The sequence below is a fragment of the Thamnophis sirtalis genome, unplaced genomic scaffold (genome assembly GCF_051295495.1).
Source record: "Thamnophis sirtalis isolate CommonGarterSnake01/CBP01778 unplaced genomic scaffold, rThaSir2_p1.2 scaffold_5, whole genome shotgun sequence".
NCBI lineage: Eukaryota > Metazoa > Chordata > Lepidosauria > Squamata > Natricidae > Thamnophis > Thamnophis sirtalis.
The window spans coordinates 135,232,111-135,244,625 of NW_028261385.1; positions in this window are offsets into that span (position 1 = coordinate 135,232,111).

Here is a 12,515-nt window from a genome sequence, read left to right on the forward strand (position 1 = left end):
TTATTTAGCTTGTATGCCGCCCTACTCCCGGAAGACTCAGGGCAGGGGGGGGGTACAAAAATAAAAACAACAATTAAAAATTCAGCAACAGTCATAACATCGGATGGGGCTGGATAGTTCAACAGCCCCAGGCCTGCCGGAACAGCCAGGTCTTAGTTGCTTTGCGGAAGGCCGGAAGGGTAGTAAGGGTCCAGATCTCAATGGGGAGATCATTCCATAGGGCCGGAGCAGCCACAGAGAAGGCCCTCCCCCGGGGGGTCGCCAGCCAACATTGGCCAGCAGATGGAATCCGGAGGAGGCCTAGTCTGTGGGATCTAATAAATAATTCTCCATGAACTCAGCCATTTCCCTCCCCTTCCTGTCTAGATATAGGACAGCCAGCGTAAATTGGTGAATAACCAATTCAACCATTTTTCAATTGGAAATTTGGTACATGATATTCTTTTGGTTCACAAAAAAATATCATTTTGATATTTTGATGGATTGCAAAGATCTTTCTTAAAGGTTCCCAGCTTTGGTTTAGAGATGTTGGAATAGATCACCCTCAGCCCGAATGCCCAAGGACCATGAATGATGGGAATTATAATTACTCAGAAGATTGAATCTTGGGGTATGTGATGTTTAACTGCTTGAAATTTCTATACCTGGATACTCAGGAAGAAGTCTCATTGAGTTAAATGGAGTTTACTTCCAGGAAAGCATGCATAAGATGACAGACTTAGTCACCAGTAAATACATTTACTAGCAAAAGTATGAGGCCATTAAAGAAACAACATGATGTTTATTAAGCCCTAAGAAATGTAATAAATAGAAAAGTAATAAAATTTATTTTTTTAAAAAAGAAATAAAAGAAAACAGTGCCATAATGTGTGATCAGCATAAAATTCTCCAGGAAAGCAATTTCTGCAGGAGAAAAAAAAAGTTACCGGAGAATCACTTGGGAGATAGTGAAGTGAATTAAGCACTGTGTTGGTGCAGTGGTTAGAATGCAGAGGCTAACTCTGCCCACTGCCAGGAGTTGGATCCTGACCGGCTCAAGGCTTCCATCTTTACAAGGTCAGTAAAATGAGGATCCAGATTGTTAGGGGCAATTTGTTGACTCTGTAAACCGCTTAGAGAGTGCTGTAAAGCACTATGAAGTAGTATATAAGTCTGTGCTATTGCTATTGCAATTGAATGGATCTTTGAATCTCTTAGAGTTAAAACCTTCATTTGTGATCTACAAATCTATATATTATATTTGAGTGTGTGCATCTATTTTATATATATATATATATATATATATATATATATATATATATATATATATATATATATATATATATATATATATATATATATATATATATTAGCAAACAGTTAATTTTCCTTCTATGAGCAGCAATTTCTCTTGCATGTAATTTTTAGCTAATCAACAGAATGATTTAGGTTACTATAGTTGCAACTACTGTCTCAAAAGCCAGTTTTCTATCATTCTTTCTTACGTATAAGCATAAATGTTTCCCCATTTTTGTATGGCTGAATTCTTAACAGGTTATTTGAATTTCTTGTAGAATCACAAAACAGTACCTTAGTGGTTTTTTATCTTCCTTTTATCATTCAGATATCAAATTATGGAGGAGCTATTCCTGAGAGCATACAACAAAAAAGAGAGAGAGAGAGAGAGAGAGAGGGAGGGAGGGAGGGAGGGAGAGAGAGAGAGAGAGAGAGAGAGAGAGAGAGAGAGAGAGAGAGAGAGAGAGAGAGGGGGGGGGGGGGGACTGACTGACTGACTGACTCTGACGGAGACTTTTCTACCCAATAACTCCATATATATTTTCTGTGTTTTCCTGAAAATACGACCTGTCCTGAAACTAAAGCCTTGCCACATTTTTCATGTGGGCAAAAATATAAGCCCACCCATCAAAATAAACCCCCGGGACAACCCCCCCCCCTCTGGCCAACCAGAGCACTGCTCACCGACATAGCGGTATCCTGAAGTCGCCAACCCGCAGGAGCCGGGGGGGGGGGCTCCAAGCATAACGTCTTCTCCGGTTCCAAACTCCCACACTCGGCTGTCGAGTCTTCCAGCAGTGGCCGATCTAGGAGTCCGCTCTATGGTTGTGGACTAACTACTGGAAGACTCTGTAAGAGAGTCTTCCGGACAAAGAGTCTTCCAGCAGTCAGCCCACAAACATAGAGTGTACTCCTAGAGCGGTCACTGCTGGAAGACTTGGCAGCCGAGTTTGGAACCGGAGAAGACGTTATGCTTGGAGTGCAGTGGCAGCAGTGGCTGCTGCAGGGAGAGCTGGGCCCAGACATGTTGAGGCTCTGCCCAGCTGGAGAGGGGGTTTGCTGGGCGGTTGCTCGTGAGCTTGGTCACCTCATGGCTGCTTCGCCCCTGAGGCTGTGCCCGGCTCTTCGGGAGCCAGTTCGCAAGGGAGCAGCTGCCCGGCAACCCCAAAACCATAAGCCCTCCCCTATAATAAGCCCAAGGCCATATTTTGTATAAGACCCTGTCGCATTTTCGGGGAAACACAGTGTGTTTGTGTGTGTTTATATATAAAATATGTCCTTCAGAGATGTATCTCAGTCCATGCATTAGAAATCAATCATACACACACAAACACCCTAAGGACAAATGAATGTAATGAACTCTTCTGACATTTCCTGGAGAAACAGAATAGGGTCTTCAGGATATCTATGCTTGCATTAAACAAAACTAATCTCAACTGTTTCAGTTGCCGCTTCCCTTGGGATGATGTCATTCATGGGCTACATAGCAAACAAAGCAATTCTTTTTCAAGCAATGTCAACAAAAGGCCAGAGGGATGGAAGTGTTGTGTTTGTGTCAGCCATGTCACCTTGTGCCACCTCTTTTCCAAAATGAAACAGGAAAGAACATGAAATTATGTATCTGGGTTTTCTGTTTTCATGGTCTTTGTGAAACAATATTCAGTCGGTGATTTGCTCAGTTTTGTTTGTCGCCAGTAACCAGCCAAGGATTATATTATGTGGATATATCCAATTCCCTCTCCCTCCTTCCCTCCCCTGCTTCTCTTTCTTTCGCCAGTCTCCTTTTCCCGAAGCGCTGGTGAAAAGGAAGCAAATGGAAAAAGGAAGAGAAATGGTTCCACTGTCTAGAGATAAATTCTTTAATCTTTCAGGCCTGAAGGTAAAAAATAAACTTGGACTGAACAGTTTACTCTGTAATTAGTTTTGCCAATGCAGCTTCTCCAGCAGTCCACAGTGAGCAGAAACTCAAGTTATAGCAAGGCTGCTGGTTTGAACGTAGCAGCAAATAAACATCCTTCTTACTGACAAGATGACAAAAAGCTGCTTTCTGCTACAACCAAGCTCTCTTGATTATGGTTTCAGGGTCCAGTTGATGCCAGTTGTTCAGATGTTCCATTTCTGGCCCCTTTTTCTTAGAATGCTTGATATTCCAGATGGCAGAGGATGTAGGCCCTTCTTTTACATGCCCAGAGCCTTATTAGAGAGGCTTGTAAAAATGTGATTCAATATCAAATAAGCACAATGAGAGAGAACTATGGTGTAGTGGTTGGGTTGGCATCACCGAAAGCCAGGGTCTAATCTACCTTGAGCCACAGGTGCTAACAAGGTGATTTGGGGCTGGTCATTCTCTACACTCAACTGACCTCACAGAGAGGAGGGGAAAAGAGGAGGAGGAAAGAGCAGCTATGTCATTTTGAGATCCCAAAAGAAATGCCTCATATTAAGCAAATAAATAGATACATAAAATGGAACATGATTATTGGCTGTTGGTTTTAGAAATGTCTTCTACTTTCTTTCTAGAAGTAGAAGACGTTTCAAAACATCTATGAAATTTCTCAAAATTATGTAAGAGGGACAGTGGTGGGATTCAAATAATTTAACAACCGGTTCTCTGCCATAATGACTAGCTGGGTAGGCATAGTTCGGTGGTCATGTGACAATGTGGACATGGCCAATTCACGTTGATGGGGGCTTCACCTTAGCTGTTACAATGTAATAAGGGTTAACCGGAGAGGCAGTTTCTGTAAGCAGGGCAATAAAGCTGAGGCTAGAAACAACACCAGAATTTTTCCTTCCTGCCTTCCTTACAGGATTAGCCCTATAAAGTGGGAAAAAAATAAAATAAGATTTCTCCCAACAACAGGTTCTCCAAACTGCTCAGAAAGTTACGAACCGGTTCTCCTGAACAGGTGCGAACCAGCTGAATCCCATCATTGAAGAGGGATATATCTCCATCTCTATCTCTAGCATCTGGTGGAATAATTCTATAGAAATACAATTGAGTTAATAAATCCAATAAATGCAAAATCAGGGCTGACAAAATCAGAAATGCTGAAAACCATAAAAAGAACTAAAGTTAGAATGTTTTGGACATGTAATGCAGTACCCGGAAAAATACGGCATCCTTCACTTAATCCTCCAGGGAAAGATTGAAGGCAAACCAAGTCCAGGCAGAAGAAGAATATCATGGCTTCAAAACCTAAGGGACTGCTTTGGACAAAACTCAGCAGCACTTTTTCGTGTGGCTGTTGACAAAACTAGGATCACCAATATGATCGCCAATGTCCGATGACGGATAAGGCATAAGAAGAAGAAATACATAATTGAAAAGATAACAGGAAAGTATTAATTTAAACCCATCCTTCAGTGAAACCCACATGGACTTTACTTAGTCATAGAAAGAAGGACTGCAGAGAATAAAGTCATTATTCCATTCATATATTTCAATTTTTTATACAAAATCTAATACTACGTGTGCAAAACCTCTATGCTAAATGGTCAATGTAACCTCCTGTTTCTCATACAAATAACAAAGGGACATTGCTAGCTGTAAAATGAGACTTTATTATCTGAGGGTCTGTCCCCTGGAAAGAAGGTAGGGGTTACACCCTCATAAGAGGATACCATTCAATTGTCATAAATCCTCCTTTATCCCCAAGCTGGAAACACCCTATTCAGGCATGTTTTGAGGTCTTAGATGTAGAAATCCCTTTTGCCAATTTAGCAATGTTACAGAACTTTACCACTTACTGAAATATTGCAGCTGGGTTAGAGCCCCTAATCTGCTGAAGCACGAACAGAGAAGCCAATAGAGTATTATTTTTAATGACCTTTTGGTATTACCCCAAGAGCAACGCCATGTCCTGTGTATTCCCACTTCCTATCGCTTGTTTCCCAATTTGTTTCTCCAATTTTCAGGCACAGGATGAGAAATCATTATCTAGCTTAGATCCAATCCTTGCAGTGATAATAGCCACTGCTCCCTTAAACAATCCAAACGACACTTTTTTTTAGGAGTTACCCCTGCAAATTAAGAAATTTTGTGAGAGCTCTGATGTAGGACCTTATAATGACATTGAGCTTTTTTTTTAGGATAGAAAAATATAATGCTGCTATTATTGCCAGAAAAAGATATTTATCAGTCACTGCTGTTCTCTTGTCTGAAATACATACAAGCACATCCAGAATGTCAACTAAAAGTACTGAGTTACCTTCTCTGGAACATGCCATATTTATGAATGGTGTTCAGTGAAAAACTCACTTTGTTCTCATGTTTAAGTCAATCTACCTAATTTTCTCTTCCTAAATTCATACCCCGAATGTAAGCCCTCTCTATGTTGATATACACTTTTTAAACATTTCACAATAGAATTCTCTGCTCAAAATGTCTGTATGTTGGCATTTACGGAGAGCAATTGGAACTTGACAAAATACTCTTAGGAACAGGGGAGAAAATGATCACTAAAGTATATACTTTTTTATTAAGATTCAAAATGGAAGAAGAAAATGTGAAAGAGACAATGATCAGTTGGGTGAAAAATTTTGGACATAGTATTCATTTAGACCAATGGGATAAATTATGGGAGAGAAACTATAAATTAACAATGACAGCTGCTTATAAGGAGAATCTCTATAAAATGTTTTACCGATGGCATTTACCACCAGCCAGATTGGCTAAAATGTTCTCAAATTGATCGCTGGAGTGCTGGAGATGTGGGCATAAGCAGAGAACGTTGTACCCCATATGGTGGACCTGCCCTTAGGTCAGAAATACTGGCGTAAGATAAGAAAATGGCTGAAAGAGGTAAATGAACAGAGGATAGAGTTGAAGCCAGAACTGTTTCTCCTGAGTATTTTTGATGGGAAAATGGGGGGAAAAAATACAATACATAACATTACATATTCTAACTGCAAGTAGAATCATGTTAGCATAGAATTGGAAACAAACAGATATTCCTCCAGACCCGATTATAAGAAGAAGAAAAATATGACTGTGCAGAAATGGATAGACTGTCTATGGAAATTAAGGAGAGGGAAGAAACTGAGTACTATCAAATATGGACTAGATGGCATTTCTGGCTTGAGAGTAAACATAAAACTTAGGGTATAAAATGTTAAAGTATAATATACATAGAATGTAAAAGGTTTAGGAAATAGATGATATTGACTTGATGCTATTGTAACCCAAATAAGGATATAATTTAGGATAGTGAAATGGAGATAGAAAGGGGGTCACAACGTGATTTAGAAACAAGCCAAATTAAACTTTTTAAAAATGTGAAACTAAATGAAACCAAGCTTTACCTTCTACTCATCCTTCAAATGTCAGAAAGTTAGGAGTTCAGTTCCAAAACTGAGGGAGAGGGAGAGAGGGAGGGAGGAAGGCTCAAGGTTAACTCAACCTTCCATCCTCCCGAGGATGGTAAAATGAGGACCCTGATTGTTGGGGCAATATGCTGACTCTATAAACTGAGAGGGCACTATAGTAAAACACTATAAAGCAGTATATAAGTCTAAGTGTTATTGCTATAGAGATACCCACACTCATCCTGGAAAGAAATACAATATATCAATATGGCTTCCCCCCTATATAGTGCACATGACCCTAGGTAACTACCACTACGTTAAAACAGACCCCCCCCCCTAAAAAAACCCAACCAAAATAAAAACATGTCATGTCTTCTGGAATCAGAATAGACGTGACCCTGAAAAGATCCTGAAAATCATATTGAGATCACCAGTCTAAATGGTCCAATAATTTGATTTGCAGATTAAGTTTATTTATCATCCTTTCCATGGTTTTCTAGTTGAAAGAAACCATGATCATCTATTCATACATTGTGTTAAGCCATTAATCAAATTTTAATAGTGTGAAGAAAGAAGGCTACTGAATAATTTAGTTATCCAGCTTCAGAAACAAGCATGCATTTAGTTTGTAGACTAATCTCTCAGGATCATGAGAATGACTAGGAGGGGAATGGTTTTAGAAGGAATGGTGGGATGGGTACTAGTCCTTGAATATTCTGTTGAGGTAACAATCTCAGTCTGCCTAGTGGAGACACTGAACTTGTGGGAAAGGACTATTTGAAGCTTCCTTGTCTCTAGACAAGCTTCTATCTTTAAAAAAAAAAAAAACCTTGCAACTAAAGGCCAACAGTATATTTGCTCTCTCAAAATGCATTATTGTGAAAATGCACAAAGTGAAAACATCAATTGTTTAGGTTTTTGTCTCAGTAACTCCAAATTAGTATTCCTGATAGTGTTCCTGACAAATGAGGTTATTACCAGCACATGCTGTAAACATAAATCAGATTGATATCAATAAAATTGCTTCTCTCTCTCTTTCTTCCTCCCTCTCTCTCTCTCTTTTGTTCTGGTTTTGTTTATGGATTCTCTGTCACTTTCTAAGTAACCCATAAATACTTAGAATGTGTCGAGGAAAGCTGCCACTCAATTTACTCCCTTTCCTTGACTAGTAGTCGTAACCTGGTAATTTCCCACAATGTTTGCCAAGTCAAAGGCGTCCTACCCATTAACCTACTTTGCTGTGGCACTGCTTTATGACTGTGAATATCTTACACATTTCTTTGCCTCCGGACAAATGGAACTAAGAAAGTACTTTGTTCAAGGAAGTGATGCGTACTGCTGATAGGCTCAGTGGCGCACTGAGAGTTAGATTGCCAGCAGGAGAGATTTCTGATATTGAATGGTGATCAAAAGGAAGAAGGCAGAATACCTTTGCCAAGGGAGAGGCTGTAAGATGGGGTTTGACACATGAAATCTCTCAAGCCAGCAGCATGCAAATGTATGCAGTCATGTTCAGGCTTTTGGCGATTGAACCCTTGATTCTCCGAGGAGTCTAACTTCTGAACACGGGGTCTTTAATTGCAAAATGAAATAATTATAACATGTAATTAACAGTAGGAGAAGGTTCTTAATATGTGACACTGCTACCAAATGCAAAACAGCTGTTGATAGGTTCTCTAAAGTGCCACAGCTTCTATTAAATAAGGAAACTTGGAGCATCTGGGACCTATTTGGAGGCAAATATGGAAGAAATTTCCTCTACCCGTAACTTATATTCCATTGAAACTTCCCAGGCTATGAAAGATCTAATGATCAATTGTCATAATTACCAGTTCTCTTATATTCTGTTTTCCCCATAATAAGCCAGTTTGGTGTAGTGGTTAAGACACCACAATAGAAACCAAGAGTCGATGAGTTCTAGTTTTGCTTTAGGTGTGAAACCAAGTAGGTGGCCTTGGGCCAGTCACTTTCTCTCAGCCATTAGAAAAAAGCAATAGATATCTTACTTAACCGAATTAATTTTAGAATATATTATAAAGGTGTAACGGTATTGGAGATCTATTGAAATTGCAAATGAACGCCAGTAGGTGGTTGTGTCTTCTAATATAAATGATTCTAGATAAAAAACATGTTTAAACAATGGTAACCAAATGAGAATTATGGTACAGGGATAGTAAAATACATAACTTTTCTTTCTTGACTTAAAATGTACAACATGATTTGAATGAAGTATATGTAAGGACTGTGGAAAAAACGCACGGAATATATTTGTAACCAATCCATACACTTTCAACAAGATGTAACGGAAAATTATTTTTTTCTTATTTTTTTTTGTTTAACTAAAACAATAAAAAAAATTCTCAAAAAAAAGAAAGAAAAAAACAATATCAAACCACATCTGATATTTTGTCCAAAAAAACACCCCTATAGGAACTTGTCCAGGCAGTTGCCAGGGGTCAATACTGATTTGAAGGCATGAGCACACAAAACCGTAATACATCATTGTCGTAATATAGAATAAACCATGAAATTGATGAACAGACACCAATAATATTTTAAAATATTTCACTTAAGACAGGACTGGAGCTCCCAATCTCCCAGCTTCTATAGCAATAGCAGTAGACTTATATACCGCTTCATAGGGCTTTCAGGCCTCTCTAAGCGGTTTACAGAGAGTCAGCATATTGCCCCCAACAACAATCTGGGTCCTCATTTTACCCACCTCGGAAGGATGGAAGGCTGAGTCAACCCTGAGCCGGTGAGATTTGAACTGCTGAACTGCTGATCTAGCAGTAGCCTGCAGTGCTGCATTTAACCACTGTGCCACCTTGGCTCTAGTCTAATGGACTACTTCAAACTAATTCTAATAAAAAGAATATATTATCCAGCATTATTATACTTAGCATTATAGGTACTCTACCTAAGGAAGAAGCTTTGTGTCTTATGCTTTACTAATCAAGGTGTGTTCCTTAATTTCTACTGAGTTCAACCATATAAATTCAAGTAAAATGAACAGTGTGCTGTAGATGGCAACACCATTCTTTTCTTGAGGTTTATTAGACTTATATGCCGCCCTCCTCCCAAAGGACTCAGGATGGCGTACAACATAAAAAACACATATTACAAAAGTTAAAAGAAAGATTAAATAGAATATCAAAAAAAAAAAACCACCAATAGACATTTACAATGAGATTTAAAAATTAAATTAAAATTAACAATTAAAATTAATAATTTATTTTATTCAGGCCAGGCCTTCATACCTTCTTTGCTTTGTGGGAAAATAAATCCTCTTGGATGGATCCTCCATGCTGTGAGTCTCCCAATTGACTATTCTAAATATTGTTTGCCCCAATAAACATTAGATTTTAAAAAAACTGATTTTCATTTTTTTCCAAACTTGCCTCCCTCCCTTATTTTTTAAAAAATCATTTTTGAATGCATTTATGAAGGACCGGATTGTCAGCAGCTATTAATCTAGATGGTTATTTGTTACTTCCAGAATCGAGAGTTTCATGTTGGTTCCAATTGGCTGAAGAGCAACAGCTAAAGTGCCCTAGCTTAGAAAGTTTTCTAAATGCATTTGACTAGCTACCATGTAGAATATAGACAAGATAAGCTGTGATGAAAGAAATGTCCTTCTGGGTTCAGCTCCAAATGGGGAAAAAGACACTGGAGACATGGAGGCTGCTTGGAAAGATGGTTTATTGGTGGACAGGACCACATGGCTTGAGCCCTGAACAGAAAAGGTGATCACATGCTTCAATGTTGGTGGAGAAGAAGAGAAAAACTGAGGAAGGGGCTTGCTAGGCTTTTTATAACCTGTTCAGTCCCACCTCTCTGTTTCCTGTTCCTGTGTAAGAAATGTAATAGCAATAGCAATAGCAGTAGACTTATATACCGCTTCATAGGCCTTTCAGGCCTCTCTAAGCGGTTTACAGAGAGTCAGCATATTGCCCCCAACAATCTGGGTCCTCATTTTACCCACCTCGGAAGGATGGAAGGCTGAGTCAACCCTGAGCCGGTGAGATTTGAACCGCTGAACTGCTGATCTAGCAGTAGCCTGCAGTGCTGCATTTAACCACTGCGCCACCTTGGCTCTGTATTCTGATTGGTTGTCAGATTCCCATGGGGCCATGCAGGGGCAACTCTCTGGGCTGTGTTTTGAATCCAGGTTTGTTTGAGTTCTTAGATGCCATGTGGTCAGTTGAATAAAGGGCCAATATTATCATGCTTTTAATCCCATTCCCCTGCAGTTGCAGTGGAGAAGCCTTTATTATGTAAAGTGGACTAGCTTGGCCTTCCTAATGGCCCATTAACAGTGGGGATGGGCAGGAAGCTACAGGCAACTATTCTGTCTTTTAAAATGTGTTTCTTTCTTTTCATATCCAGAGAAATATTCTGCCTTTTCAATATTTCCTAGGATATTTCATTTTTCTGGGAGAGGGCTGGATGATAACTTCCCACAGCTGAATATAGCAATAGCACTTAGACTTATATATAATGATGCGATTCAAATCATTTAACTATTAAATTATTCTCTGCCCTAATGATTTCTTCCAACAACCAGTTCACCAAACTGCTCAGAAAGTTAACAACCGGATCTCCTGAAATGGGGTGAACTGGCTAAATCCCACCACTGCTTATATATCACTTCATAGTGCTTTCACAGCCTCTCTAAGAAGTTTACAGAATCAGCCTATTGACCCCAACAATCTGGGTCCTCATTTTCCCCACCTCGGAAGGATGGAAGACTGAATCAACCTTGATCCTGGTGATAGTTGAACTGCTGAACTGTAGCTAGCATTCAGCTGAAGTAGCCTGCAGCGCTGTGTCACCTCGGCTATAGACAAGATAAGCTGATTCAGCAGGGTGCTTCCTCTTTAGTCTCTTCTTAATGTGTGGTTTCTTTTGATGCTGATTTTAAGTTTCATTTCACGAAGGCAGATGTTTCTTCTCTGTTCATTGGTGCTCTTCTCTTCATTGTCCTTCAGACGCCAGTGAAAAGAAGGAACTTCCTCCTGAGACCATCTACCCAGCAATTCATTGAAGTAGAGGAAGCCAAGGAGATGGCAGGACACTTGCAACAATCAAATTCAACATCGGCCACCAAATATTGACGTTAAGTGCAAGAGCTCCATGCCTTGACTTGTGAGACTTAATACTTAATAGTAACAGAGTTGGAGGTCATCTAGTCCAATCCCCTGTTCATGCAGGAGACCTGTACTAGGGATTCAAACCGCCGAACTGCCGAGTTTTCTGATTGACAAGCTCAGTGTCTTAGCCACTGAGCCACCTAGCCACGCTACTTTTGACTTTTGAAGAGATGTTTTGTTTCTTGGGAGACTACTGAGGCCAGTTTTTGGGGGGTTTTATTTTTGTAGAAGAACAGTTATAAATTTTAGAACCGAAAAGAGTTACTAAAGCTTCTGTTGGACCCAGGAAATATTAACTGCTCTGCTGCTGAAGTGGCTAAGGCCACAAAAATACAGGGGGGAAAAAACCCTACAATGAACACATTATGTGTGCAGTTGACATTACTCTTTTTTTTAAGGACACCAAATAAATCAATAGCCTGTAGGCTCTTGTACCATGTAAAAATAAATGACATTTCAGCAGAAATTGCAGCTTTGCAGCCAAATCATTTCATGCTTTAGAACTTTTTGCTGTCTCAGAGACCAGAAAGGTCTGAACCTGAGCACTTGAATTTGAAATGTCTTGAAATACAAGTAAATGAGTAAGTGTAGATCACAGCCTACCTCAGCATTCCGTTTGGCAAAAGCCTTAATAGAGTGTTTTGCTCATAGGCTTGAAACAGTGTTATGTTATGAAGCTTGAAATGCACTGAAGCGTGTTTTCATTCTTAGTTTGGTCTCTGAAAACATCGGTAAACTTTTACATCGCTCAGGGCTAAGATATCCTCTTCTGTGTCGAAG